Consider the following 22,497-nt stretch of genomic DNA (forward strand, 5'->3'; position numbering starts at 1 on the left):
AAAGTCTCTGGATCCTTTCCACTCTTAGTTCTGTGCCATCCAATATGGCAACCACTAGCCACATGTGGTAATATTTATTGATTGATTTAAAAATTATTTTATTTTTATTTCTTAAAAAAGATTTTGTTTACATATTTGAGAGAGAGATTGAGAGAACGAGTGGGAGGAGGGACAGAGGGAGAAGCAGACTTGCCCCCCCCCCCCCCCCCCCCCCCCCCCCCCGCAGAGGAGGGAGCCAGATGTGGGACTTGACCATCCCCTGAGTGGAAGGTAAATGCTTAAACAACTGAGCCACCCAGGTGCCCCTAAAATTTTTTTTTAAAAGATTTTATTTTTAAGTAATTTCTGCACCCAACATGGGGCTCAAACTTAAAACCCCGAGATCAAGAGTCACATGCTGTGTGGACTGAGTCAGCCACAGGCACCTCCAATAGCCGCACATGGAGGTGCTTGTTGTTAGAGGCAGCCAGTTAATAACGCAGTTTTAGAAACTGCCATGATCCTGATAAAATTAAGCTAAGAGTCATAGATGTGCGTCAGAAGGGAAAGAAGGATTACAATTTTAGAGGCTTTTGGTTGGGAAATTTAATTTGGTAACTTAAGAGTATTCCAGTGTTGGGCACCTGGGTGGCTTAGTTGGTTGGGCGACTGCCTTCGGCTTGGGTCATGACCCTGGTGTCTCAAGATCAAGTCCCTCATCAGGCTCCCTGCTCAGCGGGGAGTCTGCTTCTCCCTCTGATCTCCACCCTCTCATGCTCTCACTTTCTCTCTCTCTCAAATAAATAAAATAAAATAAATCTTAAAAAAAAGTATTCCAGTGTTAAAAAAGTTTAACAGTTGGTATATGGGCTGACTTGTGAGATACTGGTGTGTTCCAGTGTGTCTGTTCTCTTCTATTAAACCTCTTCTCAGGAATCTCTGGCCAAATTATTTAACTAATAGTTTTCAAGGAAAATACCCCCCCCCCCTTTTTTGAGTGGAATTCTTTTGTTACTTAATCGTTGTTAAATTGCAACTGTGAGACCTGAGATTTGCTAAGAAAGTGAATGCCTAGACCTCTCTACTCACGGATGTTTTCTAGAATGCACATACTTGGGAGACTGCACAGCCAAGTGTTTCATACCAAATGGCAGTGTTCAGTGGTTCAATTTCTATATTTTCCTGTCATGGCTTCCTGCTTGATTTCAGTATGTTAACACTGCCTCCTTTTGAGGTCTGTCTGTTTATAGTATATTCTATTTATGGAACTTAAAAAGTATTTCAGAAATGCACATATTAATCTGTGTGGAATTTCTCTTCTTGTCCTTATTCTTCTAATGCTTGCACAGCGATATCAAGACTTTTCTGAGGAAATATTCCAATATTTAAAATAGCTGGTAAAATTTTAGCACCTCCTATCAGTGAGTGCAGTTTTCACTGTTCTTCTAGACAGTGAAATAATTTCACATACTCCTTGAAGCCTTATTTAGTAAATTACCTCTTTCTCCGACTCCTGACCATATTCTGCTTTCAGAGTGCTATGCAAATAATAAAAAATTTAGGGCGACTGGGTGGCTCAGTGGGTTAAAGCCTCTGCCTTCGGCTCAGGTCATGATTCCAGGGTCCTGGGATCGAGCCCCACATCGGGCTCTCTGCTCAGCAGGGAATCTGCTTCCTCTTCTCTCTCTACCTGCCTCTCTGCCTACTTGTAATCTCTGTTGTCAAATAAATAAGTAAAATCTTTTAAAAAATAAAAAATTTAAAAACCAGTTTTACTGTTATTTCAGATACGTATTTGAACTTTTTGGTCTGAAATTGTCCAGGTGAAATGCCTTCAATTTCTGATTTTCTGTAAACTTAGAAAATTACCTCCTTCCAGATATATTATCCTTGTTTGAATTATGAATCTTCCCTGTGTCTTAGAAGAAACCTAATGGTGGAGATTGTTTATGGCAGGGGTGACAACCTCAAATGCCTACAGGATTCAAGGATGTAAGACTTGAGATAGCCTTTTTTTTTTCTTTATTAAAGCACAAGTGCATTTGCTATTAATATTATTTGCCGTAAAGAAATAACCATATTGAGGGGTGCCTGGGTGGCTTAGTCATTTGAGTAGACACTTGATTTACGCTTGGGTGGGTCATGCACCCAGGGTCATGGGCTTGAGACCTGTGCTGGACACCCTGCCTGGGAGTCTCTCCCTCCCTCTGCCCTTCCCCACCGGTATGTGCTCTCTTTCTTTCTCTGTCAACCCCCATTCCCTGCCCCATCCCGCAAAAAAGTTAGCCATATTGATGGGCACCTGGCTGGCGAAGTTGGTAGAGCATACAACTCTTGATCTTGGGCTTGTGAGTTCAAGTCCACATTGGTAGTAGAGCTTACTTAAAAAAAAATAAAAAAAATAAAATGAAATGAAAAAATAAACAACTAGCCCTATTGAAATTGTAGCCCTTTATGCTTTTACAGACAGTGCTATCTAAATGTGCTAGAGATGTATCTGTACTCACTCAGGCTTTCTATAGAGTAGGTGTTCTGTAGGTGTTTCTATAGGGTAGATTCCAAGAGTCGGATTGTTGGGTGCTTTTTTTTTTTTTTTTTTTTTTTAAGATTTTATGTATTTGGCAGAGAGAGTAGAGGTGGGCAGAGGGAGAGGGAGAACAGGCTCCCTGCCAAGCAGGGACCCCAAGACCCCAGGGATTATGACCTGAGCCGAAAGCAGATGCTTAATGACTGAGCCATCTAGGTGCCCCTTGTTGGGTGATATTTTTAATAGGCTGAACTACATTATACTACCATCATCTAGTTGTTTTTAAACTTTCCCTAATCTGTGCTTATGGTTCTTAAAAATTAGTCATTTATTTTTATTTCTAAGATATCATTGATGTAACATTTTATTGATTTGAGGTATATAACATAATTATTTGATACATGTATATATTGCAAAATGATTACCACATTAAGTTTAACATCTCTCAGTACACATAGTTAAGTTTTTTTCCATGTGATGAGAACTTTTAATTCTCTTTTATTCTCTTAGTATCTTTTAGTATTCTCATACTTGTAGTATTCTCATACTCTTTAAATATTCTCTTAGTTTCTCATCCATGTGATGAGAACTTTTAATTCTCTTTTATTCTCTTAGTATCTTTTAAGTGTATAATATAGTATCATTGAATAAGGTCACCATGCTGTATATATTACATCCCCAGGCTTATGTGGTTTTTAAATTTTTTTTCTAGAATGTACCAGAGTTTACTCAGACCTTTAGTAGGTGGTGTTGGATATAGATTAGGCACCACATCCTCTTATCATCATTTTGTTGGTAAATATAATGTGATTTGAGTTGAGGTTGAGCTTCAGACTGGGGGGTTGGAGGCGATGTTTGTTTTGAGAATTTTCTGGCTAGGTTAAAATGGAGTTCTTCATAGGTTTTTTTTTTTTTGAGAGAGGGAAAGAGGTGGTGGGGAGGAGCAAGGGGATAGGAGAGAGAATCTTTTCTTTTTTTTTTTTAAGAGATTTTATTTATTTGAAAGATAGCACAATCAGGATAAGGGGCAGAGGGAGAGGGAGAAGGACAAGGAGACTCCCCACTGAGTATGGGGCCCTGTGTGCGGCTTGATCCCACGGCCTGAGATCATGACCGGATGAAAGTCAGATGTTTACCGGCCTGAACCACCCAGCAAGGAGGCCAGCCATGTCCTGAGATCATGACCTGAACCAAAATCTAGTAGGATGATTAACTGACTGAGCCACCCAGACAACCCCTCCTTATTGCTTCTTAGCTTGAGTTTGACCTTGGAAAATTCATCCTCTTGTGTGCCTCAGTTTATTCATCTGTCAGCTGTTGGCTTGACTAGGTACTCTAATGGGTGGGGAATTGCTATACTTTCTCTTAAATTGTCAGATAGTAAATATTTTACGTTTTGTGAGCCAGACTGTGTTGTAACTACTCAACTCTGCTATTGTAGCACAAATGCAGCCACACACAAAAGTAAACAAATGAGCATGGCCGTATTTGAATAAAACTTTATTTACAAAAACAGGATGTGACTGGCCATGGTTTTTCAACCCCCTTTTTTTCAGCTCTTGGCATTCATTAATCTGTGATTTGGATAATCAGGAAGAAAGCTTTGAATTTTAACATAACACTTCCAAAAATCTAGTAAGAACTTTAATTTTGCTTTTCCCCATGTATTAGAAAAGAAATAGAGAAAATTTTAAAATTCAGAAGATTACGTTGATATTTTGGTCACTCTCCTTTGGTGATCATCTTTGAATGTGTGTGTATATATGAGTGACTGCCCACGTATAGAAACATACATATTGTTGTATCTGTAATTGGTTTTGTAAATCTTTTCATTTATACTATGGAATCTTTGATATCTAAACTAAATTGTCTATTAAAGTTATCTATAAAAATATCTGCTCCCATGGAGCTTTTAGAGACCCATGCACTTTAAAAATTAATTTTGCATTTACCCACCTATTCTTTTTTGTATATAATAACTTATTTGTTGATTGAGTTGGATTTTCTAGAAATGAATCGTGCAGAAATCTTTTATGTTTATATCTTCCTTTTTCTTTTTCAAGTCGCATTGTCTGCTTTCTCCAAAACAATGTTGTAATGCTGGGCATCTTTGTGCCTTCCAGACTTAATGGGCTGATACTAATACTTTACTTCTAATTGTTATGCTGACTGCTGGATTGAGACCTTTGTATTGCGTGTATTCACCAATTTCTCTTTTCTTTCTCTCTGGGATTTTTTTTTTTTTTAATATCAGATGTAGCTGTTGTATTTTCTCAATGTCTTCCTAGCTTCTTTTGAGATAGGCATGTAATTTCTCATTATTTGGTTCATTTTCTATTTTTTTATTTAGTTTTGGTGATTAGTAATTTTGTAACAAACATTCCTTCATCCAGGATTTATACTTTATTAGCATTTTTTTAATAGCCTTTGTACCTATGGCAAGTTCTTCTTTGTCATCATCAGTGTAATTTATTGTGCTCTGTCCTTCTTTTTTCTTTTTTTATTCTTTCTTTATTATTAAAGATTTTATTTATTTGACAGAGAGAGAGATCACAAGTAGGCAGAGAGGCAGGCAGAGAGAGAGGGGGAAGCAGGCTTCCTGCTGAGCAGAGAGCCTGATGCAGGGGTTGATCCTAGGACCTGGAGACCATGACCTGAGCTGAAGGCAGAGGCTTAACCTAGGCACCCCTTATTTTTATTTTTAATTCTAATTCCAGTATAGTTAACATAGAGTGTTATATTAGTTTCCGGTGTATAATACAGTGATTCAGCACTTCCATACATCACCCAGTGCTCACACTGGTAAGTGTACTCCTTAATTCCTATCACTTGTTTCATCCATCCCATCACTCACCTCCCCTCTTTTATTTTTTTTTTTTAAGATTTTATTTATTTATTTGACAGAGAAGGAGAGAGAGAGATCACAAGTAGGCAGGCAGAGAGAGAGGGGGGGGGAAGCAGGCTCTTCTGCTGAGCAGAGAGCCTGATGCCGGGCTCGATCCCAGGACCCTGAGATCATGACCTGAGCCGAAGGCAGAGGTTTCACCCACTGAGTCACCCAGATGCCCCTCATCTCCCCTCTTGTCAGCATCAGTTTGTTCTCAATAGTTAATTATTTTTTATTAGAGAGAGAAAGAGGAGGGCAGAGGTACAGTGAGAGAGAGAATCTTAAGCAGGCCCCACAGTGGGCTTGGAGCTGACTGGGTCTTGATTTCACAACCCTGAGATCATGACCTGAGCTAAAATCAGGAGTCAGCCACCCAGGTACCCCTTTTTTGTTTTGTTTCTTAAATTCTACATGAGTGAAATCACGGTATTTGTCTTTCTCTGACTTATTTTACTTACATTATAATCTCTAAATCCATCCATGTTGTTGCAAATGATGAGATTTCATTCCTTTTTATGGCTGAATAATATCCTACTTTTTTCTTGATTGGGTTAGTTCTAGTTTAAATAGACTATGGATTGCCTCTGTCCTCTGCTCACTCTTCTTGTACTTCCTCTTTGTACACTTTTGAATTTGCAACCTGCATTCCATGTAACTGTTTATTTACTCAGTCTACTAGATCCGTTAAGGACATAAAGAAGTGCTCTTAAAAAATTTGGTTTTATTTTTAAAGAAATGTCTTAAGTCTCCTTCTTTTTCTGTCTACTTCTTGGATTTCTTACAGTTTAGCTTTATATAGTTTCATGCCAGTTTATTTGGTTTATTGCTTCATGTGGCAACTTTTTTTTTTTTTTTTTTTTTTAAATTTAAAGTAATCTCTACATCCAGTGTGGGGCTCGAACTTACAGCCCCCAAGATCAAGAATTGCATGCTCCACTGACTGAACCAGCCAGGCACCCTGTGGCAGCAACTATTTATTCAGTAATCTGCCTTGTGCCAGGCACCATAATAAGTACTAGGCCCTGCTAAGTGAAACGTAAATTGTTCTGTCCATTGTGGAAGCTGCAGTCTAGTGGAAGCACATGTTAATTGAATGATAATATAAGTATTATAAATGTGATAAGATTCTATGAGGGAAAAGAACAGGTACTTTGGAAGAAAATTCATGATAGGTACCTTTTTAAAGTTGAAGTCCAGTTGACATACAATGTTGCATTAGTTTCAGGCGTACAGCAGAGTGATTGGACAGCTCTACTTTCTGCAGTGCTCACCACAAGCATAGCTACCATCTGTCCGTATAACACTATGATAATACCATTGACTATATTCCCTGTGCTGTACCTTTCATCCCTGTGGCTTTTTCATTCCATAGCTGGAAGCCTGTACCTCACCCTCCCCAGGGGTACATTTTCTCAGTTGTGCGGAAATGTCATTTAATTTTAGATCTGAATGAATTACAAGTCGGCATCTGAAAGAGTGGGTGAAAGAGTAGTCTGGGCAGAGAGAACAGTCTTGGGGAGGCAGTGGAGCTGTGGGGAGGCCGAGAGCTTGGCATGGTCAAGGAGGCCGGTGTGGATGCGACGGAAGGGAGACAAAGAGCTGAGGTTGGAGCAGTGGGGAGGGCCCACATCATATAAGGCCTTTAGGCCTCAAGGGAATTTGGATTTTATTTTTTATTTTTTTTTTTTAATTTATTTATCAGAGAGAGAGAGGGGGAGAGAGCGAGCACAGGCAGACAGAATGGCAGGCAGAGGCAGAGGGAGAAGCAGGCTCCCTGCTGAGCAAGGAGCCCGATGTGGGACTCGATCCCAGGACGCTGGGATCATGACCTGAGCCGAAGGCAGCTGCTTTAACCAACTGAGCCACCCAGGTGTCCCGGGAATTTGGATTTTAAAGCAAGTATGGTGGGGAGTCATTGAAAGGCTTCAAGTTGGGAACTGGAACAATCACATTTATTTATTAGATTTTGTTTATTTATTTGACAGAGAGAAAGCAGTGAGAGAGGGAACACATGCAAGGGGGAGTAGGGGAGGGAGAAGCAGGTTTCCCGCAGAGCAGGGAGCTGGATGTGGAACCTGGGATCATGACCTGAGCCGACAGCAGATGCTTAATGACTGAGCCACCCAGGTGCCCCATTTATTTATTTTTAAAAATATTTTATTGGGGCGCCTGGGTGGCTCAGTGGGTTAAAGCCTCAGCCTTCGGCTCAGGTCATGATCCCAGGGTCCTGGGATTGAGCCCCGTGTTGGGCTCTCTGCTCAGCAGGGAGCTGCTTCCCTTCCTCTCTCTCTCTCTTTGTCTCTCTGCCTGCCTCTCTGCCTACTTGTGATCTCTCTCTCTCTCTCTGTGTGTCAAATAAATAAAGTCTTTTAAAAAGAAATAAAAAGATTGTATTTATTTATTTGCCAGAGAGAGAGAGAGAGAGACAGAGAGCGAGCACGAGCACAAGCAGGAGTAGTGGCAGGCAAAGGGAGAAGCAGGCTTCCTGCTGAGCAAGGAGCCCTATTTGGGACTCAATCCCCAGGACCCTGTGATCATGACTTGAGCCTAAGGCAGATGCCTAACTGACTTAAGCCACCCAGGAGTCCTACATTTATGTTTTATAAAGAGGTTTATAACTTTTCTGTCTTCACTGTGGACTATCCTTTTTTTGAGTGGCGGGAGATCTTATTTATTCATATGAGAGAGAGAAAGAGCCCAAGCAGGGGGAGAGGCAAAAGGAGAGGGAGAGGGAGAAGCAGACTCCTCACTGAGCTGGGAGCCCGATGTGGGGCTTGATCCTAGGACCTGGAGATCATGACCTGAGCTGAGGCAGACACTTAACTATCTGAGCCACCCAGGCACCTAATATGGATTGCATCGTTAATGATTACAAAATCTTTGTTCCATTTTCAATTTTGATTTGAATTAAATTTTTATGACTCATTTTCATTTTCATTTCTTATCGTGGAAGTTTACCTGGGACATCCTGTTGCAAATAGCTAATAGGCAGTTAGAAATAATGTATTGGGTTTAGAAGAGCGGTCTGTCTGGGTAGAGAAATCCATTTAGAAGTCATTGATATTTTGGTGGTAATTGAGTCCACTGATAATTGAGGGAAAGTGAGAGAATCTGCTGAGGACTAAACTTGGGGCCATGCCCACGTATAAGAGCAGTGTATTGCAGAGGAACAACTGCTCAAGAAAATTGAGTTTTAGGTGAGAGTAGGAAGTTGAAGAAGGATGTTGTGCTCCGAGGTGGCAGGTGTTTTCAGCAAGGCTAGGTAAAATAGGTGAATTGTTATAGTGCTTTATAGCTCACATATCAGTTGATGTTTTCAAGTTTTGTCAGTTTTTACAGTTAATATTGTATATATTTTTTAAGTAGGCTCTATGCCTAGTGTGGAGCCCAGCACGGGGCTTGGCCTCATGACCCTGAGATTGAGACCCAAGCTGAGATCTGAGTTGGGTGCTTAACCACCCAGGCACCCCTAGGATATTTTTTATTTTATCTTGTTCTGTATTCAGACTGTTAGATATAAATACTGAAAAAATTAAAAGTAATTGAAATAATTAAAAATAAGGAATTTAGAACAATTTTTTATACCTTTTTAGGTTGTTTTGTTTTGTTTTGTTTTTGTTTTTTAATTAATCTCTGTGCCCATCATGGGGCTTGAACTCATAATCCTGAGATCGAGTCATACGCTCTGCTGGCTGAGCTAGCCATGCACCCTGTTAATTTTTGAATACTGTGTGATATTTCATTATATTTATCCATTTAGTACTGATGAATATTTAGGTTACTTCCAGTTTTTGTTGTTGTTGTTTTAAAGATTTTTATTTATTTGGGGTGCCTGGGTGGCTAAGTGGGTTAAGCCTTTGCCTTCGGCTCAGGTCATGATCTCAGGGTCCTGGGATTGAGTCCTGCATTGGGCGCTCTGCTCAGCAGGGAGCCTGCTTCCTCCTCTCTCTCTCTCTCTCTGCTTGCCTCTAGGCCTACTTGTGGTCTTTGTCAAATAAATAAATAAAGTCTTTAAAAAAAAAGATTTTTATTTATTTGACAGAGATCACAAGCAGGCCGAGAGGCAGGCAGAAAGAGGAGGGGAAGCAGGCTCTCTGCTGAGCACAGAAGCCGACTCGGGGCTCGATCCCAGAACCTGACCTGAGCCGAAGGCAGAGGCTGTAACCCACTGAGCCACCCAGGTGCCCCAGGTTACTTCTAGTTTTGATGGGGCTTCTTCCGAGCATCAATTCATACATCTCTGAACATATATGGCTTTCTTTTTATGATGTTACATTTTTATGTCAGTTTTATTTTATTTTTTTTTTAAGATTTTATTTATTTATTTGAGAGGCAGAGATCACAAGTAGGCAGAAAGGAAGGCAGAGAGAGGAGGAAGCAGGTTCCCTGCTGAGCAGAGAGCCTGTGCGTGGCTCAATCCCAGGACCCTGGGATCATGACCTGAGCCAAAGGCAGAGGCTTTAACCCACTGAGCCACCCAGGCACCCCTTTATATCAGTTTAACTGGAATTCTTATTTTGTTAGAAATCCTAGAAAGTGTTTTTAGTACTTTGCAATTGTTATAGAGAGGGTACTAAATATATGCTAGCTTTGTGTTAATAACCTGGTGCGGTTGTTGTTTGAACTTGGCATTGTGCAGTAGTCGCTAGTAGTCGCTAGATGGATTTCTAGATCAAGGCTGACCAATAGAACGTTCTGTGATGATGGAAATGTTCCTTATCTGTACTGTCCAGTGTGGTAGCCACCACCTACCGGCGGCTATTAAGCACTCGGAATGTTGGCTCTTGTTAAAACTTCTGCTCTCAGTCAGGGCCCGTGCGTCCTAACCTTGTCTGCGGTCTCCTTGATCTGCGGTTTCTCCCACCTGCACAAAGAACATCTGCGACTTCTTAAATACTCTTCTGCTGGGAGGTCAACTCAGGTGGCTTTTAACAAGAGAGAGAAAGTCAATGTAAAGAGCACAAGCTTAGGAGGCAGGTGGATTTTTGGTTTGTTTGTTTTTTTAAGATTTTATTTATTTACCTGAGAGAGAGAGAGAGAAAGAATGTGTGCACACACATGGGGGGTGGGGAAGGGGCAGAGATAGAGGGACAAGCAAACTTCTTCCTGAGCATGGAGCCTGATGTGGGGCTCAATCCCACGATCCTGATCATGACCTGAGCTGAAATCAAGTCAGATGCTTAACTGACTGAGGCACCAGCCTCCCCGAGGTAGATTTGTTTTAGTTTTATCTCCTAGTGATATTTGTTGTGTTACCTTGGACAAGTGATTAGCCTTTCTGTATGCATCTTTATTTTTAATTTTTTAAATTATTTTTATTTATATTAAGTTTTTTAAAAGATTTTCTTTTTAAGTAATCTCTGCTCCCAAGGTGGGGTTCAAACCCAGGAGTCACATGCTCCACCAAAAGCCAGCCAGGCACCCCTCTGTGTGCACTTAATTTTTTAATTTTTTAAAAGATTTTATTTATTCACCTGTCAGAGAGAGAGAGAGCACAAGCAGAGGGAACAGCAGGCAGAGGGAGAGACAGGCTCCCTGCTGAGCAAGGAGCCTGATGTGGGATTTGATGCTAGGACCCTGGAACCATGACCCGAACCGAAGGCAGATGCTTAACCGACTGAGCCACCCAGGCTTCCCTGTATGCATCTTTAAAAGGATAAATTTTAGTACCTATTTCATGGAGGTGATCTGAAGATAAAGTGATATAATGCATTTAAATGTGCTTATTAGCATGATTTCCTGCCATATTGGAAGCCCTCTGAAAGCTAGCTGCTGTTTTTCATAATATTAACATCACGAAAGAATAGGGGATGGAGACAAATGGAATGTACTCACTGGAAGAGCATGACCTTGTGCCTAATAACCTTGAAACTGGGTTGGGACACTCTTCCAACTGGAACTAGCTAGTTGTGCCTCCCCCCCTTTGTACAGTAAGCCATTCACCCAGTATGGGACTTGAACTCATGACCTTGAGATGGAAAGTCACACGCTCAACCAACTGAACCAGAACGGGACGCTATTCCAGATGAAAGGGGGGAATCCTTGTTACTTATGACAAATACGTTTCATCATTTTTAAAAGACGACTAGTGAATGTATTATAGGTGACTGATTTTTGTTAAGTCATTCATAGTTTATGTATGTGTAACTGTAGATTAAATAATTAGATTTTTTTAGATCTAGAGTATTAACTTCTGATGAAAGTAATCTTCCTTCACCCCCTATACTAATATTGAGTGTCTTTCTCTCAGATTTGCTGATTAGAAATAGGGAGACAATATTATATTTTCTTCCTCCAGAAACACACACTGTATAGAGTTATGAGGTGTAGAAGTCTGAAAACACTCTGTAGATGTTCTTCTTAGAATTAATATGATAAAAATTTATAAACCAAGTTTTGAAAAATCTACAGTTGGCATTAGGGTTTTAATCTTGGCATGACTTTGCCTCTGGACCTCCACCTTCGGCAAGTAGTGTGGCTTCTGGGTTTCATTAGTTGAACAAATACGTTTTAGTACATTTGTGCTCTAAGGAAGTTAACAACTGAGCTGGGGGCGCATGAATGATTTCCTGTAATACAGATGTGCGCCAGCTGTAATGGAGCGCTCTACAGAGTGCCAGAGAAGCACAGTTCCAGCAGGCACAGAGGAGAAGTGGTAACTTTTGATCAGACCCTTGGAAAAGTTCAGGGATTTCTCACAACTTCAGCAAATTAAGGCGTTTTCTCTTTAGAATGTATAGAGAAGGGTGTGTGTGCGTGTGTGTGTGTGTGTGTGTGTTTTCAAGTTTTTATTTATTTATTTGACAGAGATCACAAGTAGGCAGAGAGGCAGGCAGAGAGAGGGGAAGGGAAGCAGGCTCCCCGCTGAGTAGAGAGCCAGATGCTGGGCTTGATCCCAGGACCCTGAGATCATGACCTGGGCCTAAGGCAGAGGCTCAACCTACTGAGCTACCCAGGTTGCCCCTTGTTTTTGTTTTTAATTTAAAAAGAGATTAGGGGGGCCTGGCTGGCTTAGTCAGTGGAGCATATGACTCTCGAGGTTAGGGTTGTAAATTCAAGCCCCATGTTGGGTGTGGAGATTACTTAAAATCTTTTTTTTTTTTTTTTTTTAATTTCATTTATTTATTTGTTAGAGAGCAAGCAGGGGGAGCAGCACGCAGAGCGAGAAGCAGACCTCCCGCTAAACAAGGAGCCCGATGTAGGACTTGATCCCAGGACCCTGAGATCATGACCTGAGCCAAAGGCAGACATTTAACCAACGGAGCCACCCAGGCATCCCTGAGATCACTTAAAATCTTTTTAAAAAGAGAGAAATTAGCCAAACAAATGCAGATGGTTCCCACATGCATATATTTTTTTTTTTTTAAAGATTCCATTCACTTGACAGAGAGAGATCACAAGTAGGCAGAGAGGCAGGCAGAGAGAGAGAGAGAGGAAGAAGCAGGCTCCCTGCTGAGCAGAGAGCCCGATGCGGGACTCGATCCCGGGACCCCGAGACCATGACCTGAGCCGAAGGCAGCAGCTTAATCCACTGAGCCACCCAGGCGCCCCCCCACATGCATATTTTAAAAACCTAGATATGTAGAAAAGGGCCCTTTAGCAACAGTTCACACTTGATGACCAGTTCTTCTGAAGAGTTAGAAGAAGAGAGCATCTCTACAGACCCTAGTAACATAGACTTCTATTATGCAATACAGAAGAGTGGAAAGTTTTGCAAGTGCCAGGTTTTTTTTTTTTTTTTAAAGTATCTATACATAGTAACACAATTCTTCTGTTACAGTAGTAACATATCTGTGGGCCAGAATCTTTGTTATTCAGTCAAGAGATTCTCTCCCAGGGTGCCTGGGTGGCTCAGTGGGTTAAGCCTCTAACAGCTCAGGTCATGGTCTCAGGGTCATGGGATCGAGTCCCGCATCAGGCTCTCTGCTCAACAGGGAGCCTGCTCCCCCTCCGCCCCCGCCTGCCTCTCTGCCTACTTGTGATCCCTCTCTTCTGTCAAATAAATAAATAAATAAATAAAATCTTAAAAAAAAAAAATAGAGAGAGAGAGAGAGAGAGAGATTCTCTCCCTTGGCTGTGCTGGATATTCATGGACAATTCTTTTTTTTTTTTTTTTTTTTTTTTAAAGATTTTATTTATTTATTTGACAGAGAGAGATCACAGTAGGCAGAGAGACTGGCAGAGAGAGAGAGGAGGAAGCAGGCTCCTCACTGAGCAGAGAGCCCGATGCGGGACTCGATCCCAGGACCCTGAGATCATGACCCGAGCCGAAGGCAGCGGCTTAACCCACTGAGCCACCCAGGCGCCCCTCATGGACAATTCTTGCTCTTTGGTTCCCTTTTTCTCCCCCTAGAATTCACACAGACTTTCTACCTTTAGCATTTTCTTTTTTGTAGGCTTAGTAATGTCTTTGATTATTAGGCTTCAGCTCTCTTTCACATCAGTCCTATTCTAGTCATGTCTTCATTTTCTTGCCTAAGTTTCCACAAAAGCCTTACTCTCTGTTTGATATGAGAAATATCCAATTTCTGTAAAGCAGTGGTTTTCAAATATCCAATTTCTTTAAAGCAGTAGTTTTCAAACTTCACTGCGCAAAGCAATTACCTGGATATAAAGATAAAAATAGAGATTACTGAGCTTAACGTGGGGTTCTGTAAATTTGGTTAGCATGCTAGCCCTCTACTGTTACATGTGACTTTGCTGCATCTCCAGTTTTATGACAGTCTATTTCAGGCAGCTTCTCAAACTTCAGTGAACATATGAATCACTTGAAGATTTGGAGAAACTGCAAATCATTCTGTAGTAGACCTGGGGTCTGAGCTTCTGAATTTCTTGCAAGCATCATAGATGATGTCAGTCACATTTTGAGAAGCAAGGTTTGAAGGTGGTTTTTTGGAATTAGTGAATTTCATCTGATGTGTATTAATTATTGCTTGTCTGGATCTCAGAGGGGTAGCCTTTCTAAGTTCTAGGGTAGTGGTTCTTAAAGTGTAGCCTCAGACCAGCACAGTTAGCACCACCTGGGAAATGCATATTCTGAGACCTATTAAACTATTTTAATCAGAATTAACTCTCTAGGTGATTGTGCTGTACAAGGTTTGTTTTTAGGAGTTCTCATTGTAGTCCTCCGTTTACTTACTTAGTGAGGATTAAAAGCACATTTCTTGGGCGCCTGAGTGGTTCAGCGGGTTAAGCCTCTGCTTTTGGCTCAGGTCATGATCTCAGGATCCTGGGGTTGAGTACCGCACTCTATGCTCGGCAGGGAGCCTGCTTCCTCCTCTCTCTCTCTCTCTCTCTCTGCCTGCCTCTTTGCCTGCTTGTGATATCTGTCAAATAAATAAATAAAATCTTCAAAAAAAAAAAAAGCACATTTGTAGCATCTGCAAATAATTGTAGAGACACAGTTTTCTTGTATAATTGTATGGGCTAGCACTTAAAAACTGCTAATTTTTTCAGTAAATATTAGGTATCTTACTAGGTGCCAGCCACTATCCACAGTAGCAAACAACATAAAGAAAACTTCCTGCCTTTAAGGAGATTACATTCTTGTGGTTATGTTAAATACTACTTCATGTAGGTATATGTATATATGTGTATTTATATATCTCCCCATATGCAGTAGGTAAAACTGTATGGCATTGTTTCAAGTTGTTTATCCTTTTGTAGCAATTTTTTTGTTTCATGGTTTTTTTTAAAGATTGATTCATGCTGACCTATGAAGCCTTTAATTACTAAAGACTGCTCTATAGAATCCTACCAAATGAATGTTTGCTTTGTATGTTCCACAATGTAATTTTCCCCCTGTTGATGCACATGTTGATTGTTTCTAGTTTGCTTTTTAAACAATATCGAGTATTCTGCATAGGCATGAGTAAAGTTTCTCTAGAGATGTGATTTTCAAACTGTGGACTGCAAGCAACATGTTTTAAAATCTGACAGAATAGATTAGGCTCTGTTACAAAGCTGTAATCATCAAGACAGTATGGTACTGGCACGAAAACAGAAGCATAGATCAATAGAACTAAATAGAGAACTCAGAAATGGACCCTCAACTCTATGGTCAACTAATCTTTGACAAAGAAGGAAAAAGTCTCTTCAATAAATGGTGTTGGGAAAATTGGACAGTCACGTGCAGAAGGATGAAACTGGACCAGTTCCTTACACCATACACAAAAATAGACTCAAAATGGATGAAAGACCTCATGGGCGCCTGGGTGGCTCAGTTGCTAAGCATCTGCCTTCAACTCAGGTCATGATCCCAGGGTCCTGGGATCGAGCCCCGCACTGGGCTCCTTGCTCTGTAAGGAGCCTGCTTCTCCCTCTCCTACTCCGCCTGCTAGTGTTCCCTCTCTCACTGTTTCACTCTGTCAAATAAATAAAAAACTTTTTTTTTTTTTAAAGATTAAATCTATTTATTTGACAGAGAGAGAGAGAGACCACAAGTAGGCAGAGAGGCAGGCAGAGAAGGGGGGAAGCGGGCTCCCAGCCGAGCAGAGAGCGTGACGCGGGTCTCCATCCCAGTGCCTGAGATCATGACCTGAGCCGAAGGCAGAGGATCAACCCACTGAACCACCCAGGCACCCAAATAAAATCTTTTTTAAAAAAATGGATGAAAGACCTCAATTTTAGACAGGAATCTATCAGAATCCTTGAGGAGAGCATAGGCAGCAATCTGTGACCTCAGCCACAGCAGCTTCTTCCTAGGCAAGGGAAGCGAGGGCAAAAATGAACTATTGGGACTTCATCAAGATAAAAAGCTTTTGCACAGCAACAAGACCAGAAGACAGCTAACAGAATGGGAGAAGATATTTGTAAATGACATATCAGATAAAGGGCTAGTGTCCAAAATATATAAAGAACTTAATCAAACTCAACACCCAAGGAATAAATAATCTGATCAAGAAATGGGCAGAAGACATCCAAATGGCCAACAGACACATGAAAAAGTGCTCAGCATCACTCGGCATCAGGGAAATACAAATTGAAACCGCAATGAGATACCACCTCACACCAGTCAGAATGGTTAAAATTAACAAGTCAGGAAATGAGGATGTGGAGAAGGGGGAACCCTCCTACACTGTTGGTGGGAATGCAAGCTGGTGCAGCCGCTCTGGAAAACAGCATGGAGGTTCCTCAGAAAGTTGAAAATAGAGCTACCCTGTGACTCAGCAGTTGCACCACTGGGTACTTACCCTAGAAGTACAAAATTAGTGATCCAAAGGGGCACTTGCACCCCAGTGTTTTTCACAGTAATGTCCATAGCCAAACTGTGTAAAGAGCCCAGATGTCCATCAACAGATGGATGGACAAAGAAGATGTGGGGTGTGTGTGTGTCAGTCACACACATACATGTGTATATATATGTATACCACATATATTGCATGTGTACACAGATACACAGTGGAACATTAAGCAGCCATAAAAAATGAAATCTTGCTATTTGCAATGACATGGATGGAACTAGAGGGTATTATGCTAAGTGAAATAAGTCAGAAAAAAAAATTGCATGTGATTTCACTGATATGTGGAATTTAAGAAACAAGGCAGAGGATCATAAGAGAGGAAAAAAATGAAACAAGACGAAACCCGAGAGGGAGATAAACCATAATCTCAGGAAATAAACTGAGGGTTTTTGGAGGGGAAGGGGTTAGGGGTTGGGGTGGGTGGGTGATAGACATTGGGGAGGGTATGTGTTACGGTGAGCGCTGTGTATTGTGTAAGACTAATGAATCACAGAACCGTATCCCTGAAACAAATTATACATTCTATATTAATATGGGCGCCTGGGTGGCTCAGTTGTTAAGCATCTGCCTTTAGCTCGGGTCATGGTTCCCAGGTCCTGGGATTGGGCCCTGCATCGGGCTTCCTGCTCAGCAGGAAGCCTGCTTCTCCCTCTCCCATTCACCTTGCTTGTGAACCCTCTTTCACTGTCTCTCTCTGTCAAATAAATAAATAAAATCTTAAAAAACAATATATTATATGTTAGTAATAAAAAAAGAAAATGTTAAAGGCATACATTAAGAGAGTATTTTGTAGAACTTTTGTTATCGTGTATACTGGATTGGGATGTAAAATGTATTTTTTACTTTGGGATGTAAGCATAGAATATGTACACTGCTCTCTAGTGGTTATATGCATAACCTTAACCTATTACTAAATGACTCTCCAAAGTGGTAGTACCAGTGTATAGTGCTATAATGGTATACTGGTGTTTCCATTGTACTTCGTTTTCCCAAAAGTTTAGTTGGATTTTAAAATTTTTTTGCATTGATGAGTATGAAACAGTATTTCACTGTGGTTTTACTTCACCTTGTCCTGATAACTAGTGAGGCTGATGTCAATCCTTTTTTTTAAATACAGGAACATTGATATCATTTATCTGCTAGATATTAGATCAGTGTTGAAAATGATAGTGTATTCTTCAGTGGCACATTATAAATACATATTTATGAATAGTTGAAATGACTCACTAATACTAATGGTTGATAGTTGAGGGGCTTATGTGGTTTAATTTTGAGTTTTCTTTTTATATATTCTTACCTGTGCTCAGTTCTGTAAACCTAAATCTTTGAATTTGGCATAATGATGTTATATTTGTGTACCTATAAGACCATCAGTAAGCCATTTGTAGCAGCATCATTTTATTGATTTGAATATTGTTTTATATGTGTGCATAGATAACTGCCCAATATTTTTTAAATTATTAAAACAAAATTACATGCATGTGATACTGAAAGTTACAAAAAAGTGAAAAATCATTTTTTTCTGTCCCCCAGTTCTCAGAAACCGCTACTTTATAAAAATATTTTTTAAAGATTTATTTATTTTATTTTTTAATTTTAATTTTTTTTGAAGATTTTATTTATTTATTTGACAGAGAAAGATCATAAGTAGGCAGAGAGGCAGACAGAGAGAGGAAGGGAAGCAGGCTCCCCACTGAGCAAGGAGTCCGACTCGGGGCTCCATCCCAGGACCCTGGGATCATTACCAGAGCCGAAGGCAGCGGCTTAACCCGCTGAGCCACCCAAGTGCCCCAAGATTTATATATTTTAGAGAGTGTGTGTGCATGTGCATGTCCGAGCAGCGGGGAGGTCCAGAGGGAGAGCATCTTCAAGCAGACTCCCCGCTGAGTGCGGAGGCTGTGGCAGAGCTGGATCTCACAATCCATGAGATCACACAACCTGAGCTAAAACCCAGAGTCCAGTACTTAACTGACTGAGCCGGCCAGGTACCCCTAAATGACTTCTTAGATAAATAATGTATTATCTTTGTTCCCTTCTATTTTTTTTTTCTTTTTGTTTCTAATTTCTTTTCTCAGTGACATACCTTTTTTTTTTTTTTTTTTTTTAAATTAAGGAAGCTTTATGCCCAGTGTGGGGCTCGAACCCATGACCCTGAGATCAAGAGCCTTGTGCTCTACAGACTAAGCCAGCCACGTGTTCCTCATGGACATTCTGTTCATTGTTCTGTTTTCTCCATTGCTGTTTTTTTCCTTCACTTAATAATGTATCTTTAAGGGGCACCTGGGTGGCTCAGTTGGTTAAGCAACTGCCTTCAGCTCAGGTCATGATCCTGGAGTCCCGGGATCCAGTCCCATATCGGGCTCCCAGCTCTGCGGAGAGTCTGCTTCTCCCTCTGAACTTCTCCCTCTCATGCTCACTCTCTCTCTCAAATAAATAAAATCTTTTAAAAAAAATGTATCTTTAAGATTTTTCATTTCAGCTTATGTGAACTGTACCTTATTCTTTTCAGCTGCCTGATTAGATTCCATGGTGTAGATTTTCATACTTCATATAAGCATTGATGTCTATTTAGGTTAAAAAGAAAAAAAAAACCCACAGAACTTCAACCCTTACAAAAGAAATTACATTTTTTTGTACTTACTTAGATGTGTGTTTGTGTGTGTGTGTATCAGTATGATAAATTCTAGGAGGTTGAGTTGTTGGCTAAAGGGTTATACATTCAGATAGATTTTGCCAAATTGCTGTAAAAAATTGAAACAGTTTATACTTTTCCAGTAATGCTATGTTTAATGTTAACTTCAAAAGTGCTCACACTTTCAGTATGTATATAACTATGGTCATATATCCAATAGAAGGTATTTTGTGGTTTCCAGCTACATGTGTACAGTGTAGAATTTATGGACCTTTTTGGGCTTTTTTCCTTTTACCTCTAATACCAACAGAAAATGAACAGACTTTAGCTTATTATATAAAGTTAAATGAACTGTTAAAGATCACATCTGTACAAGGTTATCCAAACTCTTTCAGAATGTGTGAAAGCTGATGCTTTAAATTTAGACATTGGGGATGTGGGTGGCTTTTGGACTCTTGATTTTGGCTCAGGTAATGACTTCAGAGTCGTGAGATCAAGCCCTACATTGGGCTCCGTGCTGAGCGTGGAGCCTGTTTAGAATTCTTTCTCTCCCTCTCCCACTCTCCCCCCTCCTAAAAAAATAATTTAAAAAATAAAATTAAATTAGACATTAAATTAATTTAGACAATATTTCTGTTACTGCTTTACAAATAGATTACTAGCAGCAGTTTTTTTTTTTTTAACATTAACTACTTTCATTGATAGACTTTAAATAGTAAATTATTGTGTTTCTCATAAAAAGCCTACTGGATACAGTGTCAGATACATTTTAATGAGTACTCTTATTTGCATGTGATAGAAAACCAATGTGTTCACTTAAGCACAAGGGAAATGATTTTGGTTTCTGTATCTGGGAAAATCGAAGGATACATTCCACTAAGGGCTCCAGAATGATCATATCTTACTTCTGCTTCTGTCCTTATTCCCTTCGTCCATGAGGGAAGTAGAGTTGGGTTAGCCACAGACAGCTCTGGCCTCCTTCATGGAAAGAAAGGGCTTCAGACACTTCTCACTTATCATCTGAATATAAGATCCTAGGCAAAGAGTCTTGCTGGGCTGCCCTGGGTCATATCTCCATGCCAGTGATGAGGAGATGGAATACTGTGATTGGGGACCCCATCAGAGTCACATGGTGTGGGGGAAGGGACATTCTCTATAGGGAATGATGCTGGGCAATACTTACTAATAAAAGAAATATGCCAGATTCTCTTGATAATAAGGGTTAGGTGTTTAGCTGGGCAGATGGTATAGATGCCATGAAAAGGTGACCAGGTACCATTTACTTTTATCAATCATGATTTTGGGTTACTGGTAAACTGCCTGCTCCCTCCAGCATTATGTTACCTTATATTTTAAGGTACTATAATAGAATATAAGGTAACATTGTTTGAAGAAGGCTACAGGAATTCAGAAGAGCCTGGGGAGGTTAGTATAAGCTTTTGCAGGAAATGATAACATGTGGAGTTACATCCCAAGGTGATGGTAGTATATTCCACACCAGTTGATTTCTTTCTTCATAAGGTCACTTGCATCCATCTTTTGTTGTTCTCACCACCAGATTCTGAATCCTAGTCTTCATCTTGTGGTTAATTGCTTCTGTTCTCATTCTATGCAGTGAAGCCAGAGAAGTCTCTCTGGAACATTCTACTCTTTTCCCTGCCCTGTTTAGAAAGCCTGTAACAACCCTCATAACTGCCAGTATAAAGTACTATACGGACTCCTAACCCTGACATTTAAGGACGTCTACATTCTTCTGGTCCTAGAACTGCTTTTCCAGCCTTTCCTTCTGAGATTCTTTCCTTGGATGCTCTTTGACAGCCTTTTGCATAAACATCTGAGAGGAATGCAGGGAGTGTTTTATAAGCAGTTTTGCCTCTGCTGACTTTTGTTTCTTCTCTTATTTGAGGGAATTCCTCCATGTTTAGTCTTCCTTTTGTTACTTTCTCATTTATATTTATGTAGATAAGTCCCAAATAATTTCCAGGAGACAGTAGAATGGACTGAATTACCCGTCATGGTGATTCTGTGATTTAATTTAATCTGTGAAAACTGCATCTGTGTACCTGGTGTCACATTTGGGAAGTTTGCTGAGATGTAGGCTCCTTTCTCACTATATAAGCTCACCAGCAATGTCTGGCCCAGCGTGATCTCTTGGACATTTTTCTGCAGAAAGTAATGGATATATTTTTACTTGGAAAATATTTTCAGTGAATGAATATTAGGTGTGCATTGTATACATTAAAATACCTTGACTTTTTAGATTCTTTAGCATACGTTTTTCCCCTGGTACATATATGTTTTTAGTTTGCAGGTAATGAGACAAAGCCAGAAGTGAGGGCTCAGGAGTGGGGGAGGGAGCAGGCAGTTAAGAGTTTACCAGTAACCCAAAATCATGACTGATAAAAGTGAATTGTACAAAAATGAATTTAATGTTAATTGATTTTGTTAGAATTATTTCTGATACTTATTAATTTTTTATTCTTAAGTATCTTATTTACTTATTTGTCAGAGTGCACACAAGCAGGGGGAGCAACAGGCAGAGGGAGGAGAAGGTAGAGGGAGAAGCAGGCTCCCCGTTAAGCAAGGAGCCCAATGTGGGACTTGATCCCAGGACCCTGTGACCCTAATCTGAGCCAAAGGCAGACTCTGAAGTGACGAGCCACCCAAGCATCCCTATTTCTGATATTTTAAATAATACATTTCCTGTTCTGTAAACATCATTGGAAAGTATAATAATAATAGTAATTCAGGCATAGCAATTTAGCAGAAACTTGTTTCTTTAAAAAAAAAAAAAAAGATTTTCTTTATTTATTTGAGAAAGGCAGATAGTGACAGCAAGAGAGCACAAGCAGGCAAGAGAGGGAGAAGCAGGCTCCTGCGGAGCATGGAGCCCATCTGACTTGGCTCGATTCTGGGACCCCGGGACCATGACCTGAGTCTAAGGCAGATGCTCAACTGACTGAGCCACCCAGGGGTCCCAGAAACTTTTTTCTTATTTGTATAGCAGGGCTTATTAAAATACCTTATGGCGGGCCGCCTGAGTGGCTCAGTTGGTTAGGTGACTGCCTTCAGCTCAGGTCATGATCCTGGAGTCCCAGGATCGAGTCCCACCTCGGGCTCCCAGCTCCATGGGGAGTCTGCTTCTCCCTCTGACCTTCTCCCCTCTCTTGCTCTCTCTCACTCTCAAATAAATAAATAAAATCTTAAAAAAAAAAAAAAAGCCTCATAG

The 22,497-nt window shown here is 40.4% G+C and overlaps 1 protein-coding gene across 11 annotated transcripts in view; it reads left to right on the top strand.

Annotated features, from left to right (window-relative positions):
• The window catches only part of BPTF (bromodomain PHD finger transcription factor), a 159,081-nt gene that overhangs the window by 21,504 nt on the left and 115,080 nt on the right, over positions 1-22,497 (top strand). The gene's annotated exons all lie outside the window — the stretch shown is intronic.

Source organism: Mustela nigripes, chromosome 16 (assembly GCF_022355385.1).
Source record: "Mustela nigripes isolate SB6536 chromosome 16, MUSNIG.SB6536, whole genome shotgun sequence".
In the NCBI taxonomy this organism is placed as follows: domain Eukaryota; kingdom Metazoa; phylum Chordata; class Mammalia; order Carnivora; family Mustelidae; genus Mustela; species Mustela nigripes.